Below are 15933 nucleotides of genomic sequence, written 5' to 3'. Positions count from 1 at the left end.
TGAAGAAGCCATGTTTATGGCAACTTGTTCTTCAATATGCTGTGTCAGTTACTTTAGAGGCCACAAGATTGGAGCACATGTGATCAGACTAGCTCTTCCCCCCTCCTCTGGGATGCTTCGAGAGCCTTTAAGCAGAAGAAATTTCTTTCATATATATTTCCCCCCCATCATTGCTGGAATAGCATCCCAGGTAGAGAGTACACAATGAGATACTTTTACTAAAACACAAAAGTTATCAGAAATAAAATTTGGTGGTGATGGTAGCCCCAATAGTGATCTTACAGAGATGGTGTCAAGTGGCTCAGGTCAGAAAACTATTTCCAAAGCAAATAAAAATTTTTCAAGTATTTTTCTTTCTTTTTTTTTTTTAAAGATAACATATTTATTTATTTGACATAGAGATAGATAGAGAGAGCACGTGCACAGGCAGAGGGTGTGGCAAGCAGAGAGAGAGGGAAAAGCGGGCTTCCTGCCAAGCAGGTAGTCTAGGGCAGGGCTGGCTTCCAGGCCCACCTGAGTTGAAGGCAGATGCTTAAACTGACTGAATGACCCAGGCACCCCTTTCAAGTATTTTTCTAAGAAAAAAAAAAAAAGGTAATAGATGTACATTATAGAGAAGTTGGCAAAAACTGAGAACTGTAGATGAGAGAATAAAAATTATCTATAATTCACTACTGAGATAAACAGTATTAAAACATTTTAATTGATGCATTTTCCTCTTTTTGTGCTTATTATCTTTATATTTATACATTTTTATATAAAATCATGCTGCTATAGGCATTTGTATTCTGCTTTTTTTTGACTTATTATAATGTAAGCATTTTATAGAGCATTAAAATTCTTTGTAAACACCGTTTTTAATAGCTGCATAAATGTTCCATTGTAAAGATATACCATAATTTACCTGTTTCCTCATTTTTGAGGAAACATTTTGAGGCAATATTTGGGCTGTTTCCTTTTTTTTTTTTCTTTTTTTTTTTGCTAACACAGAAATTTCAAAGATTATTTTCAAGAGAAAACAAGTTTTATTTCGTAGGCAAATGAAGTACACAATGAAACAGACAGTGATGATATGTTAGTGTAATAGATTCACTGGTAGCCTCAGGTTCAATCAGAATAGGCATTTATCTTTCCTTCAAGCAATAATTCATTTTAATTCAGACTTTCCATTCCTAGCTGCTTCTCACAAATATGTTTTCCATCTCACACAACTGCAAAGAATCAGCCATAAAGCTCACTTTTTGACAGGTGGCATTTAATTTGTCTGTAGGTCAAAAGCCCTACTATCTCTTGTTGCCACACTGAACAGAGGCACGAAGCCTCACTTGCAATCCTGCCCATGTGTAACTCTCCTTCTTTGTGAGAATATTTACCTCTTCTTCAAGCTCAATTCTTGGCTCATCTGTCAGATGCAAAAGTGTCTTCCTTGGGCTTCTGGGTACTTTAGAATTAACTTTTCTTCCCAGGCCCATAGATTCCCTTGAAGTGTCTGTCTCCATGGGGACCAGAAAGCCTTATCAAGGGACTCCACCCCACCTTAAAAAGATCCCTATTTCCTTCAGAATAAGCTCTTTACTGCTATGTTAGAAAATCATGCCAGAAATATAAATGCCCCACCTATGCCTCCAGATGAAGAGCTTAAAATTTGAGATAATTGAAGTAGTCACAGCAAGAAGCAAACCCTTGGGGAGGCCATTAATAATGCAACATGTGGTCATGCAGATTGCATGTACAAAAGAGAATATTATAAGCATATTTAATATGAAATGCAAGAACTACAGCAGAGTAAGTTAGGAATTTCAGTTGATTCTTCTTAGAAACTAATTGCTTACCACAGTCTAAACATCTATAGATTGATCACAAATGCAATCTAAAAAAATATAACAGCTTGTTGGGGTCAAAATAGGGATTTCACAAAACAAAATAAAATTTATGAAAAATATTAAGTAGGAAAATTTGTGAATCAGAGGAGAGCAAAAGACTTCAAAGTCTACTTCTACTAACATTGAATCTGGTGGTAGAGGATCCAGCAGACTGATCCTAACCAGACCACCTTACCCTTTGAAAGACTAGCACACCATCTGGAATTAAACATCATAAAAAGTAACCAGGAGAAAGACCAAAGAAGTTTCGTCCTTCCTGCACAGAGAATGGGATTGGAATGAATTAAAAAATCTAGACTGTAGAAAATGGGTTTTTATTCCTTTATCACTATCCCTAAATAATGTTTTTTTCAACATTGGAGACATAATACAATTGCACAGTGTTTGGTGTTCAGATGAAATAATATAGAAGCCCTTGCCATGTTGCCTGGCATGAAGATCCTGTTGAATGGATTTCAACTGATTCTTTTCTTCTATAAAGAAGAAATAAGCTTAAGAGAATAACAGCAGAACTTATTTTCATGCATTACCCTTAGCAGATCATCTAATCTCTCTTTTCTGATTGTGAGGATGGGAAGTTATACATATGTATATTATACTTTTGACAAGCTGTGTCATAAAATGTTGGGATTTCAGATTTTTAAAAATCCACTTATGATACAGTTCTTTTGTTGTCATTTTTGGTGGGGGCAGGGAGGACACAAGAAGCTAAACCCTTCCTTGTTTTACACCAACCAACATCCTAATTTTTTCTCATTTTTTTAACTTAAATTCAATTAATTAACATAATATGTATTATTGGTTTCTGAGGTAGAGGTCAGTGATTCATTAATCTTATATAATACCTAGTGCTCATTATGTCATGTGCCTTCCTTAATGTCTATCACCCAGTTATCCCATACACTCACAACCCCCGCCCCCCACCCCCAGCAACCATCAGTTTGTTTCCAATGATTAAGAATCTCTGAGCCGCCTGAGCAACTCAGTCAGTCAGTCAGTCAGTTCCCAGAGTCCCGGGATCCAGCCCTGTGTTGGACTCCCTGCTCAGCTGGAAGTCTGCTTCTTCCTTTCCCGTGTTTTCTCTCTCTCTCTGAAAGAAATAAAATCTTTAAAAATAAAAGAGTCTCTTACGGTTTGCCTCCTTCTCTGATTTCATCTTGTTTTATTTTTTCCTCTCTTCCCCATGATCCTGTTTTATTTCTTAAATTCCACCTGTAAGCAAGATTATGTGACAGTTGTCTTTATCTGATTGACTTATTTCACTCAGCATAATACACTCTAGTTCCATCCACGTCATTGCAAATGGCAACATCCAGAATTTAACTGAACAAAAATAAGTGGGCACTTTTTTGCTTAAAAGGAAACTTCATTTTATTAAAAAAAAAAAAAAAAAAAAAAAGAAAAAAGAAAAGAAAGAAAGAAAAAAAAAAAGAAAAGGCACCTGAGTGGTTCAGTAGGTTAAAACCTCTGCCTTTAGCTCAGGTCATTATCCCGGGATCCTGGGATCGAGCCCTGCATGGGGCTCTCTGGCAGGGAGTCTGCTTCCCTCCCTCACCCCACTCTCTTTCTGCCTGCCTCTGCCTACTTGTGACCTCTGTCTGTCAAATAAATAAATAAAATTAAAAAAAAAAAATCCAGGGGCACCTGGGTGGCTCAGTCGTTAAACATCTGCCTTTGGTTCAGGTCATGATCACAGGGTCCCCATTGAGCTCCCTGCTCAGTGGGAAGTCTGCTTCTCCCCCTCCCACTCCCCCTGTTTGTGTTTCCTCTCTCAAAAATCTTTCAAAAAAATCCATAAAAATAAACAAACTTTTAGAAGTTTAAATAACCCTTTGAAATTCAATATGTTCTCTAAATATATTTACAAATACTGTTTTGAGGTATATGAATGTTTAGGGTCCAAACTGTTTTAGAGTTCAGAATTTTTCATATTTTAGAAAGGCAATATAATGCATTTGTGCCCAGAACTGTCTCAAGAGTCACATTCTAATCAAATACATTAATATTTCTTCAGGGAAACTTAAGGATTTTCATATTCAATCAAATAAAGTCCATAATTAGACTCATGTCTGCTCAGTGAAAGTTATGCCACCAAATTAATCTGTGACAAGTAACAGCAACCAAAAAGTACCTGCCACTGTTTAGAGATTTTTTAATTTCAGACTATGAATAAGAGATTATGAAACTATTTTTGATATGACCACACGCTATCAGGTAAACCCATCTACTGTGTAAATTTAAGAAGGATAAATAATTAAGAAATAAAAATGACAGCTTTATGCTGATATCATCTAGACAAAACACTGCCTCACATAGAAAGTACTTTAATGAAAATTACAAAACAAAAAAGACTTGGTGAAACCAAAGCATGTACCCCTTAAAATAAAAGGGTTTCAAAAGCCTCTCATACAGATTTGGCCTGTAAAAGTACTATCTTGGCATAAGATACCTTAAAATCTATTCTGATTATTATTTCCTACCACTAACCAAAATTCATCTATGAATCTAAAGTCACATTTTTTTTAAGGCAGAAGAGTACTTGGAAATTGAACATGCAGTGTGGGCAAAGCCCAACACGGCACTTCCAGAAATTGACAACCACACAAACATGGTTCACCTCACTCTTCAGGTTTATAAAGGTACAGAAATCACATGGTAAAAAGAATAAGTGAACACATACTCCCAGTTATTACCATTTCTGTATAACCTACATCCTATCATCACGGCCAAATCTCAGGCTTAAAATAGATCCTTACCACCCCAAATACCAAGTTATAATAACATGATCTTGAGTATTCCTGGTTTTAGGGTTTTTGTTTTGTTTTGTTTTGTTTAATAAAAATTTTATTTATTTGTCAGAGAGAGAGGGAACCGCAGGCAGAGGGAGAGGCAGGCTCCCTGCTGAGGAAGAAGCCAGTGGGACTTTATCCCAGGACCCTGGGATCATGACCTAAGCAAAAGGCAGATGCTTAACCCACTGAGCCACCCAGGCATCCCAAGTATTCCTGGCTTTTAATGATAGCATAAGGTTTTGGGGTCATTTTGATGTTAGTTTTTACCTTTTTCCACCTAAAGTTGTCCCATAAAAAACAAACAAAAAAAAAAAAACAAACAAATATTTTCGTTCTATCAGCAAATGAGAGGGCTTCAATATTATCAACCAGAAATGTTCGTTAGATTAAAAGGATCCTTTAACTGTATCTTTTCAGGGACGGCTTAACACAAACAAGTGTCAAACAGAAAACTGTCGTCTTGGGCAGGAAGTTCCCTACATTTAAGTGTTAACTGTTAAATAACTGTATATAACAAATCACATCAGGAACATAATTTAAGGCTGGTGGATCCTTGAAGCATATGTATATTCTGAAGTATATACCAAAGTTTTAACAAATGAGAAACTAGAGATCAGAGAGATTACACCCAACTAATCTGTAGCACAGTCAGAACAAGAACTCCCAATAGTTATAAATAATTTTAAGTTTGTATATATTTTTTATTGGAGTCAGGGGTACAATATAAGGGGCAAAGAAATATGGGTTGAAAGTAAGTTACCATTGACTAGTTTTATTTCAACAATTATTGGCTTCATACTCTGACCTCAGTAAGAGTAAAATTTAGCTGTAGAATTAACACAGTCAACTAAATAAATATTGGCAGAAATGTTCAGCAGGACCTTGGAGACCCTAGGATTCACATGAGGGAAAAGAGGGGGAGAGTTTTCTGGAGCGATTGAAATGAGGCAATGCAACAATGTACCTGGGAACACACTTAGCTGCTACAAAGAATCCCTCAATTGTTCATTGAGCCAAAAATATATTTAGAGCCTTTACAACCATCACTACGTCATTAGTGTAGACTATGGACTCCCTGGTCCCTTAAATTTTAATGAACCTGAGCCTTTTAAAGGTGGCATGGAGATCAACTTTAGCTGTGAAACAATTAAAATGTTAATGGAGTTTCAACTGTAAATAGATTTATGAAAGAAGGAGAATGCTGACTGAGTTGTTTCCTGGCCCCGACTTAGTTACTGTCAATTGAATTCAAGCAAGATGTGCTTTACAAGAGATGTAAGACATACCTTTTAATGGCTGCTGCCTACTGTGTTTCCTATTTCAAAATTCATTTCAGTATTGCATATAACATGCCTAAAGCCCAACACAAATACTATTCTGTTATCATATAATTGGCCAGTGTGTATTGCTGTGTCTTGAGTTTCTACTTGTTTTATTTTACATGTGGTATACCAGTACATTGAAAGGAAACTCATGTTCATTTTTGCTCATCCTGATTCACATAAGAGTTCAAAAGTTCAAAAGATAAGAAGTAGTTCTCAGCATGAGTAAACTGCAAAATGCATTGGAAAATAAATTTTTGATGTCAAGATACATTCCCAGTTTATTCATGCTGAGAATAGTTGTGGGTTTTTTGTTTTCGTGGTTTTTTTTTTTCTTTTTTTATCTCTTGGAGTTTAGAAGCTGGGATAGCCAAAATTTAAATTCCACAATAAATAATAAAGCAATATAATTTACTATTATTTTATGGTCACATACTTTTGACTATAAAGAAAATTCTTCCCAGTGTTAACAAAAGTCAGGAAGTACTGCAAATGAATATTAGGACTTTGAGCTCCAAAAAGGAAAACCATTCAAAATTAAATTGCTTTTCTCCTGGTCAGGATCTACTACACTAAACCATGAAAATAGTTTTCTTAATAATTCAGAGAAACAAAATTCAAATCTCCTAGAATTGCATTTTCCCTCAAGAGCAAAATCCACTAATGTTCAGAGTCACTGTCAATTCTTAATTAACCATATCAGTGAGAAAGAACATTAAACACCACTGAAAACTGTCCACTGAAGAATGACAAAAAACACTTCCCACATCACAAGCTGACAAGCCACATAATTTATACACAAGGGGCTGATTTACAAAGAGCTGATTGGAAATGCCTTTACTAATAATTCTGAACATGTTCCCATCATTATCATATGGTTATCAAATAGATTTCTCAAAAGAAACCAGAGATCTCCAAATACCTAAGTAAAATAAAGACGTTAGTTAAGATTGCTGAGACTGGCAAACAAGCAATTAATCCAATCTGAAGGACCTAGAATTAATTATGAAATAGATGACTTTTGTGCTGGATCTTAAAGATGATCCTGGAAGAAAGAGAGGAGGCAGGAAGTTCACTGAGAACAAACGTCACATGGCATTGTCACATGGCAGGAATGCGTGGAGTGCATCTGGGGACTCTGGGATGTCCTGGTAAAGGTAGAGCTACAAGTACACAGAGGCAAGGATGGCAATACCAGTTAACAGTAGTGTAAACCATCCCCAGAAAGTACTGTCCCCCTCCCCAACAGCATCCAAGGTCTTCTCTGCTCTCTTCCAGTAAGGAATGTTCTTCTACTTGCAGTCTTAACTCAAATGCCACCATGTTCATGAAGCTTTTCATAATTCCCTCTCATGAATTTGGTTTTTATTTTTTATTACAGTATTACCTTGGTAATACTTACCTTGGTAAGTACTTAACTATGCACAACAAAGAAGAAAGTACTTGATTATAAGCTCCTTAAGTGTGGAAGCTTTATTTCACCTATCTTTACAATCCCTGCAGAAAATGCCTTGATGATTGTGAGTTGATCATAAATTGTGCCCCATTTGTAATTAATTATGCTGGAGTAATGTAGCAGGAAGTTCTTTCTCCTGTCATTTCTGGCTATAGGAATAATGAGGCTGAGAATGATGGCAGATACATACTAAATGTTAAGTCATGCAAGAATACAGACTGCCAACATATGTAGCCACTCTGTAGAAATTTCCTCTTCTTGTCACCATGACCAAGAGTGATAGCTGCTACAGTTCACTTCTCAACTAGAACAAGGTTCTTTCATCAGGTCAATGTAGATAACTCTAAGCTAATTTTTTTTCCATAGTAACACTTTCAACGTCCCAAGTTCTTGTTTAATTCAACATTCCTGAGGACTTCCATAGCATTTACCACTCCCTCTCTCTTCTTCTCAGGCAGTTTATATATATTTTTTTTTAAAGATTTTATTTATTTATTTGACACAGAGGGAGATCACAAGTAGGCAGAGAGGCAGGCAGAGAGAGAGGGAGAAACAGGCTCCCTACCGAGCAGAGAGCCCGATGTGGGGCTCAATCCCAGGACCCTGAGACCATGACCTGAGTTGAAGGCAGAGGCTTAGCCCCCTGAGCCACCCAGGCATGCCAGGCAGTCTCTTAATCTCTTCCTAGGGTCCTTCTTTATCTGCTCTTCTCTCATTAAAATTTGCCAGGTTTCCTTCTTCAATAACATTTTCTCCTCATTTTTATATGTGCTTGTGTTTCATTACTTTAACATTCAGGAATAGCTCTAGCCAAGACCACTGTCCTGGCCTCAGACACTTATTTGGAGCTCTTCCAGAACATCTCCAACTGAGATAAACAAACACATAGTACTTATCCACTTCCCCTGTAAAATTCCTCCTTTTCCTGTGTTTCTGATTTTCTCCATTACCCAAAGGCCACCCTCCAGTTTTGCTATTAATCTTTCAAATCTGTTCCTTCTTTTCATCACCATCACTATTTCTTTTGTTCATTAGACTCATACTACTTCTCCCTCTACTACGGAAAGGACCCTACAGGAAAGGGCTTCCTGCCTCACTCCTTCCCTCTTCAGCCCATTTCTAATTCAAAAAAAAAAAAAACAAATATGATTAGGTGACTCACTTCCTGGCTCCTTGCTGCTCCCCGCAAAGTCCAAAATTCTCATCTTGAGCTATCCCCTCTCAGCTGCTCTAAATTCAACTTCTACTACAACCCTTTTCACATTGTTGTTTCACCAAGTTGTTTTTTTTTGGTAGGTTCTTGTCTGTCCACTGGTCTCCCTATGAGGTGCTCCAAGACAGAGGATCACCCTATCTTCTCTGTATCCCCAAAGCCTAGCAAAGTAGTTGAGACTGAATATGTGTTTGTCGAATGGAAGTAACAAGAAAAGAAATCAGTTGTATTAAACAACTGGGTTAGTGATTTGATTTCAGCTTCAGCAGAAAAAAGACACATACTTGAGATTTAAACATAACCCTTGGATCAGCTCACTAAATGAATGTGTTCATCTAGTTCCAGAGTCTTCCTACCTATGGAAAAAGAACAGGAAAATCAAGTGCTGTATTCAACAAAGAAGAACAAAACTAGATTTGAGCCTTAGCAAAGCCCATGCAGCTAAAACTGGGAAGGAAAGTGTTAGGAGTATTGGGACATCATTCTTCAGGGTCTCTTGCATTTCTACATATCTTGTGAAGCTTAGATGTCTTTTGTTCTGGAAAGATGTTTGTATAGCAAATAACCTTGGAAGATTTAGAGAGCATCTCCGGCCAAGGCTGAGAGAAGAGTTGTTTAATGAGCAGGATAATAAAGATGATGTCTCCCTCTAAGGGCAAAAATTGGCCAAGTTTGCTGACAGTCCTCTTATAAGATGAGAGATTTTTTTAAGGCCTAGGTTCTGCAGCTGTGACATAAATTTCACTGTGGGCACAGTATGCAGTGAGGTCATTCTTCATTGCCCCTGTGGAATTTGGGAGAGGAGGAAATAGAAGCAAGGGAAACCAATTCAGACATAAAGCTTATGCTACCTGTTATGGCATGACTATTAAAGTCCTTTATCTTTGATCCAGGGGTCTCATATCTTCCTTCAGCAACTATGAACTGTGGCAGAGTACCTTGCTACTTTGTAAATAGAGTAAAATCTTAAACACTTTATAGTTCTTGACAAGGAGAAGGGAGCTAAAGGCAAGTAATTATAAAAAGTGCTCAATAAATGTTTCTAAAATTGAAAATGCCAGAAAGATACAATCTTGAACACAACATAGTGGTTAAGAGCATAGATTCTAGGGGCGCCTGGGTGGCTCAGTTGGTTAAGCAGCTGGTTTCGGCTCAGATCATGATCCCAGGGTCCTTGGATCAAGCCCCAAAACAGGCCCCCTGCTCAGTGGAAAGCCTGCTTTCTCCCTCTCCGTCTGCCTTCCGCTCTGCCTACTTGAGCTCTCTCTCTCTCTCTATGTCAAATAAATAAATAAAATCTTTTTAAAAAGGAAAAAAAGAGCATAGATTCCAGAGTCAAACAAATAGGTCAGGTTCATATCCTAACTTTATAATGACTAACTACATAAACTCCCCTGAGCATCACACTCTTGTATGCAAAGAAAACCTTAACTTTCCTTGGATCTCAATTTTCTTTTCAAGAAATATGGTTACTAATATTATCCTGTTGTGAGGATTAAATTAGTTAAAATATGTAAAGTACTTAAATTGCTCTTGGCATATGATAAGTGCTATTTAATAATAATATTCTGATGCTTAAACTTTATTTCATGGAAAATCAAAATTTTAAGAAAGGAAATGATGTAAGTTAGTAGGTTTTTGCTTGGGAGAGCAACTTTGATGAAAATTACATCATAGATATAATAAAAATAAGGAGAAGCAATAGAATATGAAAGAGAAGACCAACCAGAGACAACTACAATAGTCTAGGAGTAAAAATAGTACGGCTGGGCTTAAGTGTCAAAAACAGGAAAGAACTAATTCAAGAAATATTTCATTGCTTGTGTTTATAGAAGTTGTCAATTGATGGGAATATAAATATTAACTTACAGTTATCTAGTCAACATATACAAAGGCCTTTTCACAATCATCTCACCAAAAGCTCATCATATAAGTACAAAGTAAACTGGGAGTAAGGTGACAGATAAAAGATTTCAAATATGAAGGAAGGGAAAGAAGAGCAAAATACCCAAGAAGGAGTAAATGTAGAGGGAAAAAATGAAGACTACAGATGATTTATGGACATTTTGAGTCTTAGGCCAATGGAGATGATAAATCTATAGCTGAAAATGTGAGTCTGTGACTCCAAAGACATTGGGGCTACATGTACGGATCTCAGTCTCATCAAAATAGAGGAGCTGATAGAAGCCAGTGAGAAGAAAGAAAATAAACCCGGTAAAGTGTAAAAAATGGGGAGAGGAATAAAGATAGAAGATGGGAGAGTACAGAGGCCAGTAGAGAACTACAGATGATACCAAGTGGACAAATGAAAAAGCACAAGCAGGGAAGTAGAAAAGTAGGAAATAAGAATAGCCAGTAATATCATATGCTACAGAAAATTGAAAGCCGGGTGAGTTTTGAAAAGAAGGCAGTTTCTGAGAAGATATTTGGCAGAGGAAGCCAGACGGCAATGAGCTAAATGATCATTAATAAGAAGAAAGCAGCATCAACAGCTGCTTCAAGAGAAACTGAAGATGGAGAGAAATACGATCAAGATAGATCTGTGTATAGAGACAGTCATAAGATAAACATGAAATAGAGACGTAGAAAGGGAGACTTAGTTACACTGGGGAGAAAAGGGAAAAAGAAACAATGGAAAGTAAAGAGTTGGCAATAAAAGAAACTAACGAGATGACTGACAGAGAAACCTTTTTAAGGATGGTATCTGGAACATACAGGGAAGGAACTGCCTTGTAAAAGAGTGGGAAACTTAATCCCATGAGACACAGTAGAAAGAAGTAAAAATATAGGAAAACTATATATTGAGGCCAACAACAGGGAGCCTGAAAAATTCATATAACATAATGTCAATCTCATCAATTAAAGTCTAGAATGAAGTTGACTGCTAAAACTCCAAGGCAAAGTTGAGGTTTCAGTCTCCTTGGAGTAATAAGAGAAAGACTTAGCTACTGTTGAATGTGAGTAAACAAATTCAGACTGAAACAGGAAGACCAAGGAGGCTGGTAAATTGAGAGCCAAGGAAGGAGAGATCAAGGGATGAGGAACCACCACAGAGAACAGTGATTAGGAACAGAGCTTAGAGTTAGACAGAATGGATCCAAAGCCCATCCCACCACTTCTCAGTTATGAAACTTCAGGCAAGTTACTTAACCTCTTTCTACTTCAATGTCCTCAACTGAAAATTGGAGGAGATGACAGTATTATCTACCTCATATAACTGTTGTTAGGATTCAAGACATTAATAAATACAAAATGCTGAAAATAATGCCTTGCCCAGAATGAGTACACACAGCCTTCTCTGTATACTTTATGCTCATTTAGTGTGGTTGATCTCATAAGAAGGAAAAATATTTTTGAACTGATTTACAGTAATTAATAAATGATGGACCACAGGTCATGCTTAAATTATTTGTAAATTTAAAAAGTGGACTGTTAATAGACCCAAACAACTCTAATTAGCTCAATTTCAGATTTCATCATGAGAAAATTTTTTAAAAAAGAACCAAAACAAAACAAAGCAAATTCCAATATGCTGTGTAGTGCAAGAGAAAACTTTGTCAATTCCCCTTCATGGTTTTGGATTATTATAGCTTCTTGCCTTTGTCTACTTCTAAATTTATTGATTCCTCAACAGTCTAAATCTCTACCACTCTGACTACAGGTTTCTGTGTCAGGTACAGAAGCCTGAGGTAAATACAGTTCTCCTTAAGGGGTTTGGGAATGGGAGGAGGATGGATAAACAGTATTATAGAAGGCATATTTTGGGTTTGTGTGTCAAACTGCCTACAGTTTAGAAGACTGCTGACTCACACAGTGGCCACACCTTTTTAAAATTTCCCCCAAGTGACATAGGAATCCACGTATCTCAAGTCCCAGGAGGGTAAGGTACTAGATCTGCCTTTATGCACTTCTGCTTGCATGAAACCTACAATATTTCCATGTTTCCTACTTTTAATCATGTAGTATACAATAATTATGCAAGTGTTTACAAGAGAGCATTACAAAGGAGAAGTTTTAATAGAGTGTGCTACCGCCAGTCATTTCCCTTTGATGTCTCAAAGATCGGAAGTAGAGTTTATTTCCTTCTACTTAATCCTTTAGAAAACATTTGCAGAGCACCATTAACATAAGTAAACTCTTCAATATCCCTTTATCAAAATGCCATCACCGGACAACTCTCCAATTCATAATGCACTTGCCAAGGATAGCTTTCCCCATTCCACAGTTCCCACTTTAAGCCCAGCCCATCATTTAATACTTAAACACCTTACAGCCATGAGAGAGCAGAATTTCTTATGAAAGGTCTCAGTATCTTCTATGTGAGGAATTATCTTATCCATTTCTAGACAGCTAGCACCCCAGTTCCTCCCCATACCCGTTGTCAAATCCCAATGGAGCCCTGTAGCTTTTACAACAATCAAAAAGCTCCACTTTTGGGGGGCTTTAAGGTTTTTCAATACTCATGAGCCTCACTCCTACCAAAAACCTCTGTCAGTGATTAAAAAGAATTTCATAAAATCAGACACTGGTCCTGGGTATTCTGAAATGGAGCATATTTGCTAAGAACGCCAACACTGGAATTCAAACTACCTTGATATAAATCTTATGAATTCTTGGAGTGTGAACTTAACCTGTCTGTGTCTCTTCATCATAAAATAAAGGCAATAGTGCCTACCTTGCAGGACTATTTCCAGAATAAAGTGAAATAATGCATATACAGTATCTAGAAATATGTTTGGCATTTAAGTAAGAATTCAAACCGATTGATTATTACCTGTGATTTCCAATCTCCTTACATAGTAGGCACTTTGGTACTCTCTGTGCAATACTGATTTTAAGAATCTGCCTAACTTTACTTATCAAGGTTCCCTACATATGATAATACATGGTCAATAAAAAGATCAAATATCATCAGAGTTGGGGTATCCACTTGTCATACGTCTTTTGCTTCATTAATAAAGTTTCCTTTGGAAATGAGCTTACCTGTGGGGGGACGTGTCATAAATACAATGCTTCAAGTTTAGGCTGGCCATTATTTAGCTGCACAGTCATTTCCTTTTTTCAGTTGTCACCCCAGCTCCAAAATCTGCTCAAGTACAAGATCAGCTATATAAAAGTTTTATTTGTGTTAATGACCTATAAGTGCCAGTCAGTAAGATGGTGCATTCTCGTTAGTGGACCTCACCTCATTAGAAGCCTGCTCTCACTGATAATGGACCTCAGAGGTCAATAAAAATCTCAGGGAGAATTCTCCTTAATTTAATAGATGGACAGGTATATGGAAGCCATGTGCTATACATGATTGCATGTATACATGATTACAACAATTGCAAAGGTATCTACAGAAACCTACCTCCAAATCACAACATGGTTCCTGCTGGGGGGGGGGGGGGGAGGTGACTAACTCTAATACCAGGGAAGATTAAATACAAATTTAATTGGATTTCTTCCCATCTAGAGTTCAGAAAATACTAAGTCATCAGAGTAATCTCAATAATCCACAGAAAGAGCATCTCTATTAAACACCCAAGAATTTATATTGGTTTTAATATCCGATCTCAGCTCACCAGATAAATAAATGAGCTGCAATAGCAGTGTCCTTAAAAAAAAAAAAAAAAAAAAATGCAATGTCATCCTTCCAGCCTTTTCCCAAAAAGTGTCAATATTGAAACATAAGGTAAAACAGTTAAGCAATGTAAAAAGGGTGGGTATTTCTACTATTTTTCAGTGCCCCCCCCAAAGGGATTATTCAGTCTCATGTTGTGTGGATGACTCTGTGGCTACCTAATGAGCTAACCTGGAATCCACTTTAATAATGGCATTTGTAAAGGTAAAAGCATGACTAGGTGGCAAGCTTGTTAAATAAAAAGTAGTTTCTAAGATATGAAGGCTTATGCACTGATAAGATATCCAAAGAACGATGTGCTTCCTGAGATAAACTGGAGAGGCAAAGTCTAAATAAACCTTCTCTGCAAAATAAACAAGATACATTTTATCAATGCAAGAGAAATCACCTACCCAGGAGCTTCTTGCATTTTTGCCAAATATTTATTTACAAACTATGTAGAAAACAAGTTATTCTGCAATGCTACCAACACCCTGACCATGTCTCAAGATTTATAGTTAGTGACATTTGCAATAACCAGGTAACAAATTTAATCTCAAGTGAGAAGGAAGAAATATGGAAATGTAAAGTGAACCCAAAAATTGTATTTTTTCCTACAAGAAAAAGTAAAACCCCAGAAAGGTATAGATGGCTTTATGTACTTATCTAAATCATTTTTCTGTTATAAAATATTCACATTTCAGAAAATCACAGATGAAGCAAAGAAGTAGTGAAGCAGCAAAGATGTTAAAATGTTCAAAATACTCTGGTGTCTATTCACAACAGCTCGAGAACAGAAAGGAAAAGCAGAACTAGATCTGGCTTCTCTTTCTTTCTCAAGTGGTTGGATAATGATCTTTCTGATGCTATAGAATTCAATGAAAACTTCTCCAGCCAGTCAAAATGATCAGGCAATTTGTAAAGACTGCGACTTCTCCTGAGCTTCTCGCTACGCATGACATAATGTCCAAGACCAAGAATTAATATCTCCTGGCCTTCCTCACTTCTAATCTGGAAATAAAACCACGCCCCAAGCTCAGACCGTGCTTTTCAGTCATCTTCCTACTCTTCAGCTCTAAGGAGGCTAGCTTCTAAGTCACCACGCATTCAGTCCTTGACATAGTCATCTCCCCAGCTCCTCACTTGGGCAGAAGAGCCGGGGTTCGCTTCTCATCAAACCTGTGGAATAATCCACTCCTTCCGACTCAGAGATACTTTCCAAAAAAAAAAAAAAAAAAATGTACGCGAACTCGTTGGTCACTAGAAAGAACATGTCAAGAAACTAGCTGCTCGTCTTGATTCCGTTCAAACCCTTTCAGAAAGTGGAACTTGACATTAGCCAATTACCCGTATAAATTAACTGAAACACACACGCACACACCCAAATCTGGAGGGCGGCGGGGAGGAGCGGAAGAGTATCAGGTGGAAAGCACGCGCGGCCCCGGACCCCGGCTTCTGCCCGGGGGCTGGCGCTCCCAGAGGACGCGCTGGGTGGGGACAGCGTTCCCGCCGCGCTCCGCCTGGGACGTCCCGCAGAACGCGCTCTGCGCCTGCCCGCCGCTCCTGCCCTCCCTCCGTCCCTCCCCTGAGGGAACGCGCTGCGGCCGCAGGGTCCGCAGCGGGTCCGAGTGGGGCTGAGGCGCACGGGGACCCGCTCTCCCT

At 37.7% G+C, this 15933-nt stretch overlaps 1 protein-coding gene across 1 annotated transcript in view; it reads right to left on the bottom strand.

Moving 5' to 3' along the window:
- The window catches only part of LOC309869798 (EGF-like and EMI domain-containing protein 1), a 509737-nt gene that overhangs the window by 493392 nt on the left and 412 nt on the right, over positions 1–15933 (bottom strand). The window contains exon 2 of the mRNA XM_082741432.1: positions 3015–3095. The gene's annotated coding sequence lies outside the window, so the exon portion shown is untranslated. The remainder of the gene's footprint in view (positions 1–3014; positions 3096–15933) is intronic.

The sequence above is a fragment of the Mustela nivalis genome (assembly GCF_964662115.1).
Source record: "Mustela nivalis genome assembly, chromosome: 1".
NCBI classification, from domain to species: domain Eukaryota; kingdom Metazoa; phylum Chordata; class Mammalia; order Carnivora; family Mustelidae; genus Mustela; species Mustela nivalis.
The sequence above is the reverse complement of the archived record's forward strand: the minus strand, read 5'-3'. Positions and strand labels throughout refer to the sequence as shown.